General features: G+C 43.4%; 1 long non-coding RNA gene across 2 annotated transcripts in view; it reads right to left on the reverse strand.

Annotated features, from left to right (window-relative positions):
• Positions 1 to 269: 269 nt before the first annotated feature.
• The window catches only part of LOC130682141 (uncharacterized), a 243152-nt gene continuing 229761 nt past the window's right edge, over positions 270 to 13660 (reverse strand). Inside the window, exon 3 of one of the 2 annotated variants that reach the window (XR_008995422.1) lies at positions 270 to 330. This is a non-coding gene — a long non-coding RNA (uncharacterized LOC130682141). Of the gene's footprint in view, positions 331 to 4842; positions 5123 to 13660 lie in introns of those variants that run through there. The other variant, XR_008995423.1, reaches the window with a different exon arrangement.

The following is a 13660-nucleotide window of genomic DNA, read 5'->3' on the forward strand; positions in this document are numbered from 1 at the left end:
AGTTACAACAAAGAGGCAGCTCTGTGGGCCAAAGCACACGCACCGATCCGGGAGCATGTGTCCGACGCCTACTCCTCATTTTAACCATCTCAGGGTCTGAACTCACTAGAGCGCATTTGAATGAGCATGCCCGGGATGGAGGCATCAGTCTTCGCCGTGGTCTGGCGTGTGTAACGTGGGCTCTAGGAAGGACTCGGCCAGGTTCTTTGCATGCCAGCCTCTTCAACCGGATGAAGACACAAAACGTCACTGTTGGGTACAGACAGGAAAGGCCCGGAATGTCAGACTTTGGAAGAACAGGGAAGGAGCACCCTCTGGGTGCCAGAATACCTGGAAAAGAGGAAAATGAAAAAGACTGAGTAGCAGTTTACCTTTATTCCTTTTAGGACAGTGACCAAGATTTGTGGAGAAGCTTTTTCCTTCAAATGGAAATTTACCTCTTTATAGAGTCCCTTGGGAGAAGACTCCTCAAATTAGCACAGAATCTGATGGGGACCATTTGCAATTTGGAGGCAACACCCTTCCCCATAAATGCTGAAGAATAAAAAAATAAAATAACAGTAAGCATCCCCCGCCCAACCACTCATTTAAAAAAACAAAGAGAAACTTCAATGAAACTTAGATAAACTGATTTATCTCATCCACAATCAAGCGTGGCGGGTTGGTAATTAGAGAGATTTAAAGCAGCTTCTGTCTAATTCAACTTTACCTTTAAAGAATCTGTTCAAGCTGCCGTGATTGAATTCTATAAAAACACTCCCAGTTCGGGCTGTCTGAGCAGGGCCTCTCCCATGCCACAGTCGTAGACAAATCTGCTGTGATTTATGGGAACTCAGAAGAGGCCACGTTCAGGGTCTGGCACATTGCTTGTTGCTGTGTGGCGACCTCAGTCACAGTCACACCCTGGGGTGACAGCACTCGGGCTGTTCTGCCTGCCCCTTTCTTTCCCTTTCTCATCAGAAAAAGGAGAATCACTGTTTACTTGGAAGTAAAATGCTTTTTTTTCTCTAAGAAAAAGTCGGTTTTCCTTTTGCCCATCTGTAACAATTAGTTCACATCTCCTTAAAACCAGGCTTTTCGGGGGCCTGAAATGTAACTTATATTCTACTTTACTTCTGTAAATACAAAACGCATGGCATTTAACTTGAAGTACAAAACAGAAAAGGAGGAGGAACCCGTTTGCGTCCTGGCCCAGTGCTTCCTGCTCCTCCACGAGCCCGTCTCCAAGGCGAGTCACGGGCCCCCTCTGAGAATGGGTCTCCTTTAGGCAAGACCCACACGTCCACCCTCTGAAAAAGCACCCTGCCAATCCACCAAGTGATTCCCCAGAAAAATGTTTTGGGCTAGATTTTTCACTGGAATAAGTTAACGCGACTTCTCAGCTGGTGCACACATAGTGTTGCAACCAGGAGATCACGACACAAACGAGAGAGAGTGATTTCCACACCTTGACAACGGAATGGATGACGCGGTGGATGATAATTACTCAGATAGTGATAAGGACACTGTAGCAGTGACACACACATGCTCCATTTTGCAAACCAGAATAAAAAAAGAAACGTACGCTTACTGGGTCTCGGATAGCCTCCTGTACTCATGGAAGAGAAGAAGAACTCCTGTCTGAGAGAACCATTTCAAACCTCTGTAAAGGAACAGTTTGGTTTTAGGAAGCACATCTAGGGTGCGAGCTCTGCCTGAAGTTATAGTGTCTTTAGCTGCATTCTTGAGCTCATCTTTCCCTTATTTTGCAGCAGAGAGACCTCAGCCATGTAACCAAGTCAATCCATTATTTTCCCTGGAGTCTTTCAGGTTACCAAAAAAAAAAACCTTCTTGCTATCATAATAAACAAGTAATCCTACTATGCACAGAAGAAAACTGCACCCTGCTGGATCATCAACAAACTCAGTAATAAGAGTCAGATAATGAAAAAAAACAAAACTAAACAAAATGCCTAAGGCTATAGAGAAGAAAAAGACTCAAATGGTGCCTCTGGGACCAGGTGACCACAAAGAAAGAGTCAGCTTCCATTCTGCCCTGGGATGTGAGGGCCTCCGAGGAACGCTCTCCCCAAATATCTCCGTAACTGTTGCCTAAAATTTCACACTCAGGTACCCTTCCTCCCAGAATTGGAGTCTTAACGGTTCCCAGGTCTCTCAGAAGCCTGGAACACAGAGGCCTTCTGGAATAAACAGTTCAGTACATATGAACACTCACTGGGTCGAAGGTGAAAGGTTGCTTTGCACATGACAGATAAACGGCGGCCCTGCGAGGACGGGCTGTGTTCAGGCAAGCTGTGTTTCTGGTCCTGGCAGAGGTAGGCTGGTACTGCCAGAGGCAGCCGGCTGGAAAGAGAGCAGAGCGTGGCCGCGAGGAGCTCGGGCTCCAGGAGGCGCTGGCCTGGGGGAAACATGTTTGAAGCCAGAGCTCCAAGACTGGAGTTAACGTGGTGCAGCGGTAGAACCCCCCCGCCCCCCGAGCTCCAGCAGTGGGAACTGGCACATGGGGGACGAGCTGGAGAACGCTGTGCCCTCACCAGGCAGCTGTGCAGCGCTGCGGACCCCGGGGGACCTCTGCAGGAACTCACACTGGCAACTCACGAGACCAGCATTCCACACGCAGACACCTGCCACAAAGTCAGCACAGACCACAGCCAACGGGAGCACAGAGAGCCTTCAAGGAGCAATAGTTCAGTCACTCAATGTCTCCCCCCTTTTTAAAATTCCTTTCTGCTTGCTCCAAATCTGTAAGGGGCAAAGTGGGGAAAGTAGAAGGCAGAGAGAAGTGCCAGACCCCATATCCTTCTCTCCAGCACTCCCTGAGCTACAGGGTGGGGGAAGAGAGAAAGCTGAGTTTTGGACCCAAACTCGACACTGGGTGGGACTTTTTCATACCAGGAAGTGAGACTTGACGATAAAAGCGAGAGTTTTCTCATAATTGGAAATGTCTGGAAAGCAACAGGATACAGTCAAGATGTCTTCGGGGCTTAGGAAATGGTCCCTAAGATGCAGCAGGTTGAGGGCAATGTGACAGAGAAGTGAAGCTTTTTGCAGGGTTGCTCACTTATTTCACAACCGCACGGCCCCCTCGCTGCATTTTTATCCCAGGAGACCCCTGGGCACATGTCTTCTCCCTGGGGTCTCCACTAACCCAATTTCTCCAAGCCGTTAGCATTTCAATGCACTTTGCCTTCTGTGCACTGCAACTCTTCGACATCTGCTGTGATATCGAGCAAACAAACTTTTGTGTTTCATTATCATTCTCCAAGGAGACTTGGGAACACTTTCCCCCACAGAACTAAAATCCCAAACAAGAACAGTGACCTACGGAATGCAGAACAACTTCAGGCAGAGTCCCACAGAGATTTCAAAACTGCAGAATTAAGGAAAAAAAGATCAGCAAGCAACATATCCCAGATCTGACAACCATCAGATGCATCATCTACTGAGTCAGATAGTAGACCGAATCTTTGGCTGACAGAGAGAGATTTTGCTCTAAATAGAGTTTGTTCCCATTGGCCAATTCACAGTCCTCTTCTCCTCTTTTGATTTTAAAAACAAAGTACGTGAGTTCTGCACACCCATGTTGGTAACCAGTGGACAGTGGCTGTGTATCACATACTGTTTCACAGCACATTATCTCAACACTTCCACAAACCTAATTCCAACACGGACATTACACTTGGTGTTGAAAAGTCCTTGACCATTGGAGATCTTTGCCAAGAACTACATATTTATTTTATATTTTCATAGATATGTTCCAGTTACAATATAAGCAAGTCCATGTGCACATGTGGGGTTGAGACACAATGCCTCTTAGGCTAGGAGTCCTGCAGGCTCCATCACTGGGATGACCGATCAAATACCATTGATTGAAGTATCCTAAAAGTCATTCTTTCATTACAAAGGTAGACACATTTATTCCCTTGAGTAATGCAGGTGTGATTCTTCCAATGGGAAAAGCTATTTTGAGCTTTTAAAAATCAACTTTTTTATGTGGCTCTTCCTTAAGAAAATTAAACATGGGAATAAACCAAATTTACTGAAAAAGAGACTGATAACTTACTTAAAAGAATGGCTTTTTATTTTATGGGAAGATTCACAGAAAGATGACTTAGAATATAGAACTTACCTTGTGCCCACACATATGGAAAGACTTAACACTCATGAACTGGGAATCCTCCATCACATTATATAATCCAGGAAATAAATTACACATGAACACAAAATGTATTTATGTTTAAACTCTGACATCCTCCAGGATTTAGTCTCAGCGTTTGTCCGCACTGAGGGAGAAAATTATGAATGTTGCCCATAGCTACATACGAACTTCTGATCACCTGCCACTCTAGAGAATCTAGCTCAGAGATCAGCAGGTTGAATAAATGCTCTGAAGAAACAGCGTGTAGAGTGGAGCCAGTTCCAAATGTAAAGTCCTTTCCGTACATCTCCTTCCCCAGAGGTTTGCTGGCTTGTGTCTGGACAGGACTTAGGCTAAATGACCTCATGGGCCAGCGCTGTCTCTCCAATCACTGTTACGTGGAGGTGACAGGCTCCACCAGACGTCTAAGCCTGCAATGTGTGCTCCTCAAAGGGAACTGGGTGCTATTCTTTATGACCTACCAGATGTCACATTTCACAGAGGGAGATGCCAGGGCTGGGCTCATTTGACTGGGACTCGCCTGATGTTCCCTGTCTATATTGGAGCTGTTATGCAGCTCATCATCTGGAGAAAAATCAAAGAAAAAATACCTCGTGTGTACTGATCAGTGAAAAAAAACACGCACGAAGGAAAGGCACACCGCCCTTGTGAAGACACACTACAGGACGGTGTCTCTGATGAGGGCATCTAGAAGACCTTGCTCACGGCTCCCTCGTGCCAGGGAGTGGACTCCAGGGCCGAGGATATTCTCTGCCACCCTTCTTTGTGTTGTTTCTTCAAATAAAAGGCTTTTGGGTAAATTATTTACCATCAAACTTATATTGTAAAGAGGCTCGGTCATGAGCTTTCTGCTCCTGATTCTTACTCAGATTTTCCAATCACAACAAATATGTCAAATCTCTTCAAACAGAACAGATTTTGGTGTCTTAGTCCATTGGTGCTGCTGTAACAGAATACCACAGACTGGAGAAAAATCAAATAAAAAATATTTATATCTGGGGACTTATAATGAACGACACTGATTTCCCACAGTTCTGCCGGCTGGAAGCGTGCGGTCAGGTGCCAGCATGGTTGGCTTTGGGTGGCCTTCTCCCTGCTGCACTCACAGCTGTCTTTTGGTGCATTCTAACATGGCAGAAGGGGAACAGCTCTCTGGGGTCTCTTTCCTAAGGGCACTCACCCCATTCATGGGGCTCCACCCCCATGACCTAAGCACCTCCCAAGACCCCACCTCCAAATACCATCATGTTGGTGGATAGGCTTCAACATATGAACTTAGGGGGACATAAACATTTAGGCCATAACATTTGGCACTTAATAAACTTCAATAACTACAGATGAATCATCGGTTGGTTTTCAAAAGGTATTTTTCCTGTGCATAGTGGTGGCATTACGAAGGGTGCACGATTCAGTTCATCCATGCACAGTCACGGTTCACAGAAGGCGCATCCCCCCTGCACTTGGAGAGGAACACAGGATATATTCTTTGGGTATATATTCTTTGGAATATATCCTGTGCTATTACTAGTAAGCCATGTCTGTCGGCATTAAGAAAACCAGCATGAAAAATATACTTTCTTAGCCACTAAAAAGGATAGATGGGTCTGCACAGTGTAAACTGGTCTGAATCGTAAGTATATTCCTCTCATTACTGATAATCTATACCATCTTCATGGATGACATATATTTATCATGTCATTTTTAAGACAATGAAAAGAAATCACACATCTGTTTTTTAAATTGAGTCTTCAAACAGAAATGCAAACATACACTATTTATTCTAAACTCCACAAACAACGAGGCGGACCAGCAGAACTTTGCGTAGTGTCAGAATATAGGAACATTGCTAATATTTTTCCAAAATGTGGAAATTTGTCATTAGGTCCTTTTGGTCCTTATTAACATTCTGTCTCCACGGGATGCCTGGGTACTAGCATTAGTCAAGACATCATGGAAAATGTGCAGGAGGGATGAAATTAATAAGAAACAGATTAATGCTCTTATTTCATCTAGATTTTAAAAAGACTGGCATGATATAAAATGATCTTGTGTATTTATATGCATTTAACATAAAATCTGAACATCCGTTCTTCACTGAAATTCAAAAACAAATTACAACGTTGCTGTTGGAAGCTCTTGCCTGCAAATCTTCAAGAATTTGAGGGGTATCCATTTGTCTTGTAAGAGTTAAATAGCTCTTCCTCATAGCAAAGAAATACAGAAAATGACTTTTAAAGGTCCCCTTTGGTTTCTGGAATGTATAAATATTGTTGAAAATTATTTTAGGAGCCCGTATAACCATTGCATTTTCTATTTGTAATGAATAGGTCATCTTAACTATGGTTTCTGCACCATCAAATCAATGAGTAGGGTGCTGGCATTCGGACTGACATTGCTCCAGAGGCTTGGCTGGCCAGATGGGGCATTGTTGAAACACCTCCGTGGACTGAGTTCACTTCAGGGACCAAGTGTTTCCACGTGTAGATAACATGTAAAGGAGTTCTACACAACTCAGTCCATTGGTGCACACTTCCTACACACAGTGTAGCAGCTTTCTGTTGTCTGTCTGTTTTCTGATGGTAGCAGATTAGCCTAGAGTCAAGCACCCTGAAGGATCAGTATCTAAGATGTGACTATCTTTTTTTAACTCCTGAGCTTGTTCTCCAATCACGTTGGCCGCGTGATAAGGTGTTGCAGGTACCAACAGACACCGAACAAGAAGCACCTCTGGTTTCAGAGGCAAGAGGGAAGAGCTAAATAGGATGGATTGTTCAATGTCATTTACCAACACATCTGAACACTACTTGCCAATTCTCTGTGGGTTAGAAAAACGTTTTGCAATGGTCTTATCTGGGCTTTTGCCCCAAAGCAGATGTTGAAATAAATATGTGCGGCAAGGAGTTCATGCAGGAGGCAGTCGTGAGGATCATGCTGAAGCACGGATGCGATACAGGAAGGGAGAGACTGTAATGACCGGTCTCCTGGTGAGGGGTACACGGCCACACCCAACAGGCCTCCGTCCCTATCTTTGCAAGACTGTGGAGCACGCCTCGCAACCGGCCTCCAGGAGGGACGAGGAACGCTCCTGCCCAGAGCCTGCCCTCTGTCACTGAGCAGTACTTCCAGACTGGGGTTCACCAGGGGCCAGAGATACATCTGGCAGCCAGCCAGAGACGGCCCCCGGCTGAGGGGACTTAGGTCTGAACATGAGGTTTGCAGCTGTGGACGGGTGGAGAAATTGTGCACCACGATGCCGGGGGCCTCTGAGATGGCTGGAAAGAATATCCGGGCCAGTACCAGTGTGCATTACACTAACACACTCACCTCCTATCCCACAACATGCCCCTGACGGCAGATGCTGATACGGACGGCTTCCATCTCCCCTTCCTCTCCTCCTGGCAACTTTCAGGGGCTCTGGATAAACAATTACCCTCCAGTCTTTTCCAAGATGCAGATTCAGGGCGCTCTATTTTCTGTACCCCACAGCATTTCGGTCACATTTCCATTTTAACGCCTACTATGTTGCATAATTAAGTAAGTACCGCGGCTCATTGATCCAACACTCAAAAACGCTTTTTGCACCAATGAACGAGATGCCCAGTGTGCTAGTGTGATCACTCCTGCATGAATTAGCACAAATGTCGTGGCAGAAAAACCACAGAGCTTTGATCTTACAGTTCTGGAGGTCGGAGAGGCAACACGGCTCTACAGGGTGAACGTCAGCTGTCAGCAAGGCTGCGCGCCTCCTGGAGACCAGGGGGTTCTGTGTGGCACCATCCCCTGCCTCAAGATGCTGCTGCATTTCCTTGGCTCGTGGACCCAGCCCGCCGCCCTCAGAGCCAGCAGCGCCTCCTGTCCCTGATGATGTCAGTTCTACCGAGTTCAAGATTCCACGCTTTGCGCAAAACTTGGAGAGCAGGGCATGTGTTTCTCTCCTCGGTGTAAGGGGAGGGATCGCAACGCTCGGCTTCTCAGTTTAATTCCTACACCTTTTAACCTCCTCTTCCTTTGCGCTATTTTGGTGAAAAAGGAATGTGCAAAACAATTCTTTACCTGTACTTTATAATTCCGTATTTTACACCCATTGGACGGTTTCCTACCTCCTCCTCATCTGTCCTGCTCTGATGTGACACTGCATTGCTGGCTGAGAGGCAGGAGCAGGGACACAGCATCTCTGAGGCCATTTGGCTGTGACCCTGGCTAATGGAGGGGCAGTGTTCTCAGTTCTGAGGGGCCCTCTGGGCGTAGAGGGGATCACAGCTGCATTGGCAAAGTGACCAAAGGACCCCCGGCCGTGCGGATGATCACACTACAGCCTTCTCACCCCAACCCCACCAGGCAGCAGAGGAGGTACTATTAGCACACCAGCATGCTGTTAGCACTACTATCACAAACAAAGTTCGACACAGAGTTCATCATTAAACATACAACACATACAGCCTATGGCAAAGGGACGCTTTTACCGTAACATTCTTCATTCTGCGTTAAGTGATCATGTATTCTGATATTAAAAAATATAAATGACATAGGTTGCAGCCTCAGTATGAACTATCAAATGATTAGGTAACAATACTAGTTTGCATTAGCATAAAAGTTTCATATTAAGTATTTTATAAGTAGAATTATAAATTATGATAATTATAGGGATGTTAGTAATGGGTGTCTTAGAATAACCATTTAAATCCAAAAGGGCAATAACTATAGCCACTACCACTCACTCAAAGATGCCTTCCGTTCTGTACCTCCAGAATGACTTTATGTGTATTATTTACTATTTATATAATGCTAGATTCCCATTGTATGGATGGGAAAATGTAGGCCCAGAGAAGTTAAGAAGCTTACTAACAGTCGCACAACCACCAGCCCCTTCAGCTGTATTTAAAAGGACCCAAGGAGATGGAGTAATTTAATTATATTTTAACAGAAGCTAATGCTGGAAAAGACTGAGTCATAATAGGAATTATTTCCTCTTTAAAAACAGGCTGTATATTTTAGAGTTTTATTGGGTTCACTGCAAAATTGAGCAGCAAACACAGAGAGTTCGCAGACGCCTCTGCCCCACACTCACTCGCCATCTCCCCCTTTAATAACATCCTCCACCAGCAAGTACACTTGTCATGACTGCTGAACTTGCTCTGACACGATGATCCCTCAAGCCCATACCTCCAAGCTGAGGTCACTCCTGGCGGTGTACACTCTGTGGGCTTTGACAGACGTGTAGACACGTTCCTCTTATTACAGGATCGTGCAGAATGGTCCCACCGCCCCAAAAATCCTCTGTGCTGCACCTGTTTATAATCATTTCCTTCTGAATCATATGTCCTATATTATTTTTTTTAAACTTTGCTGGACCATAGTTTCCTCAACTGCAAAATAAGGAATCAAATTAAATTTTCCCTTTGCTTCCTGTAAGGATGGTATCAATGTATTTGCAAAAGTGAAAATCTAATCTATAGAGTTTTGGAAAAAATATGGGTAAGGTTTCTCAAGTCTCATCTGAGTTACTTGGTATTATCTGTAGCTCTGAGGACTCAGAGTTATAGGCCCTCTTCTCCCATGACGGCCCCAGAAGGAAGCTGAACCCATCTCTAGAAAGGGTGTCCAGTCAACTCAATCTAATTTAAAGACGGCAGATATTAAACACACCATATTCCCTCAAGGTCTCAAATTATATATTGGGCTCAGGATGGTTTCTGCTTAGAAGGTGGAATTAGTTACATGAAAACACATAATTTTAGTCCAAGCAAGGATTTAATAACAGGGTTCGATGTAGTTGGGGCTAATTAGTCATGCATACTCAAGTCAACTAAAATTTACTGAGTGAGCTGTCTGCAAGGAAAATGGAAAAATAGTAAAATGGGAAATTGGAGACTTTTAATAAAATACAGTCCTTGCTTTTAGAGAACAAAATTGACAAACAAATATGTATTTGGTGAAAGTATGCCAACCATTAAATAAAACATGTTGTTTAGGGTTAATGGTTATAATAAAGAATTCTTTTAGTGTGTATATGTAGCATGATTTGAAGGTTGGGAACTTCCAAATAACATGACTAATGTCAGCTACTAAACTAATTGAATAAACACCCAAATGAAGCCATAAAAGTCTCTCTTGTTTCTGTTCCACAGTTATGCAGTTCTGACTCGCTTCCAGGGGTCATGTCTTTGAGCACGGCAATTATGTTTTTGGGGAGGATCAACTCATTAGACCATCATTAATCATCAAAAGCAGTGTGCTGCTCAACTGTTTATGCCATTACCCAGCCAAAGAAAATTATTAAAGGGAATGATATGTGGCGGAATTACGGTGGTTGCCCCTGATGATTCATAGAGATCGTTTTGAGTGAGCTTTTTGATCCTAGGCAATGTGCAGAAACTGGTGTTTCTCAACCTTTTTAAAATTATCATTTCCCGAAGGAGCCTTTTGGGACTTATTTTCCCTAATTGCCCTTCCCAGTGAAATTTTAATCCCCACAGAGAGTCTGGATATCTTTTAATGCATTTAATGACTTTTTCACCCCCAAGAACCAATTCCCACACCCTTGGGGACAATACTGCCGCCACTGACAGTGTATCACAGCAATGAACCATTTAGTAGCCAGGAGGAAAGCAAATAATATATAAAACACTTCTCCAAATGCCTACGGCTCTTGTGCTTACTTATTATTAATACGAATTACTAAACCACGGAGGGTCTACTTCTGGTGAGATACAATAGAGTGTGACTATTTATTTATCTAAATATTATATATCTCCTGTCAGAACAAGCATGTCTTAAGGAAAGAATCACCTTATATTCATTTTTGTAATCTTCATCAAAGATAGAAATAGGAATGGTACATGTCAGGCTTTGCTGAATGTGTGGATGGGTGGATGGATGGGTGGATGGGTGGGTGGGTGGATGGATGGATGAGTGGGTGGATGGATGGATGGATGGATGGATGGATGGATGGATGGGTGGATGGGTGGGTGGGTGGATGGATGGATGAGTGGGTGGATGGATGGGTGGGTGGATGGATGGATGGACGGATGGATGGGTGGATGGATGGGTGGGTGGGTGATTATTAGATAACAGGACGCAGACAGGTTTTTAGAAAAATTCACTGAAGAGATGGGATGGTCGATTTGCACCAACAAATGTTATATATGGAATATATGAATATATATCCAGTCCTTAGTCACAAGGAATTCCACACAGAGGGTGTGTAGCTCAGCTGGACTGGACAAGACCTCAAGACCCTCTGGAGGTTGGATGGGTGCACCTGATTTAGAACTGCCCTTCTCTGGTGTCCATCACAGGGAGTAACTGCCTAGCACCAACTCTGCCTTCACCCTCTGTATGGTTATGTGGAGAACTCACCTTTGAAAGGAGTAAAGTATTCATCTGCTTCCCAGCGATGCTAACCCTTCAAAGTATTCACCTCCCCCTTATAGAAAAGAAAAAGTTATAATCGGGACAGGAGTCTCAAAAAGTGAAAACACTTGGGTGAGTGTTTCTGATACATGAACTTTGCCCACGAATTCTATAGCTGAATGCCAAGAAATTTGTCCAAGAAAAGAGCTAGATGATGTTTCATCCACAGCATTTAAAAAATCAATACATTTGTTGAAATGGTGCAAAATATGCTATGCCCAGGGGCTTTAAATCATTCACAGGGTGAAGGTGTGTGGCCCTTCATATTCCTTGAATCTCAATCAAGGGCTAAAGATTTGTTTGATCTTCTCATTTCACTGCGATGGCACATGTCATTCTCATTCTGTCTCCATTTGACAAATGGATAGAATTCTCCATTGTGAGATGATATAATCTCATATATCCATAAATGCTATAAATGTACATACACATTATAGGCTTTATTTTTTAGAGCAGTTTTAGGGCTCCAACAAAACTGAGCACAAGGTGCAGAGATTTCCCATATACCCCTGCTCTCCCACATGCACAACCTCCTGCCCTATCGACATGTCCCACCAAAGTGTATTTTCTATGATTGATGAACCATCATAACACATCCTAGTTACCCGAAGCCCACAGTTTATATTAGGGTCACTTTTGGTGCTGACAAATGTGTAGTGACATATTTCTTTCACTCGGGTATCATACAGAGTGGATTCACTGCCTTAAAAAAATCCTTTTGTGCTTCATCTATTCACCCCTCTCGCCCCCTAATCCCTGGCAACCACTGATCTTTTTACTGTCTCCATTGCATGCCTTTTCCAGAATGTCACAGAGCTGGAATCCTTTGCAGACTGGCTTCTTCCATTTAACAACATGATTTAAGGTTCCTTCCTGTCTTTGCTTGGCTTGACAGCTCATTTCTTTCTAGCCCTGAATAATATTCTACTGACCAGAAGCACCGCAGTTTATTTACCTATTCACCTACTGAAGGACATCTTGGTTGCTTCTAATTTTGGCAATGATTAATAAAGCTGCTATTGATATCCATTTGGTTGTTTCTGAAGAGTTTTGAAGGTTCTTGCCAACATACACACACACACACACACACACACACACACACACACACACACACAAATCACAGAGTACATACACTCGGCCTTCCCCGTGAGCCTGCACACATCAGTTTATCAGTCAGTCACCAGATCATCACGAGGTATGTGTTTTCCCCCTTCTTTGGAACGTAAAGGACAGCATGTCAAACGAACAAGATTCCCCTTTGGGAGTGTGTGTGTTTGAATTGATATTAGATGTTGAGGTAAAGTAGGTCACTAGGCAAAAATTAGATTGATGAATTATTTTGAAATGCCTGGTATTTCTAGAGCAAATTATTAAGCAAATGGTCCAAAACTGAAATTATACATTGTTGTTGAAGTCAGGTGACCTGATAATTCACGGCGTCATTTTGGGGCACTGGCATGTTATTTTTCAAAGCCAGACAGGGTCAGTATCACTTTCCTTAGCACAGGAGGTAAGAAGAACCTTCTCTTCTCTCATCAGTATGATTAAAAATGATGTCTTACACATGGAAAAGAGTAATAGGTGGGATAATTTAAAAGTGTAAACAAATGTTCTCATATCCATTGATCCAAAAATTAAAATTATTTTTGAATATTCATGACTTTTCCTTGATCTCCTTGGAAGAGTTGTGAAATATAACTTTTCATGTACTCCTTTTCAAAAGTACGGAAGACAAGGAGCTTCAGATCTTTATAAGTATCTTCTGTGGAGCAGCATTAGTAATAAAAGAGAGAACAGCATATTATGCCTTTGATTTAATCTTAAAGCTCTCTGGAATTAAGTACATATAACTTAAAATGGAACATAAAATAATCATGTCCCAAAAGCAAATTTAGGATTTAATGATGAAAACTAATATAAACTCAGATTGAATAAATCATCCCAGATGGTGTCCTTTTAAGTAAATTGAAACCTTTTTCTTTTTGTTTCTCATTTCCTCCCACTCTCTCTCTCTCTCTGTCTTTGCAAATGAGAAATTTCATTTTTACTATTTTTGGAATCATGGTAATGATCTGAATGGTATGTGCT

Source organism: Manis pentadactyla, chromosome Y, assembly GCF_030020395.1.
Source record: "Manis pentadactyla isolate mManPen7 chromosome Y, mManPen7.hap1, whole genome shotgun sequence".
Lineage (NCBI taxonomy): Eukaryota > Metazoa > Chordata > Mammalia > Pholidota > Manidae > Manis > Manis pentadactyla.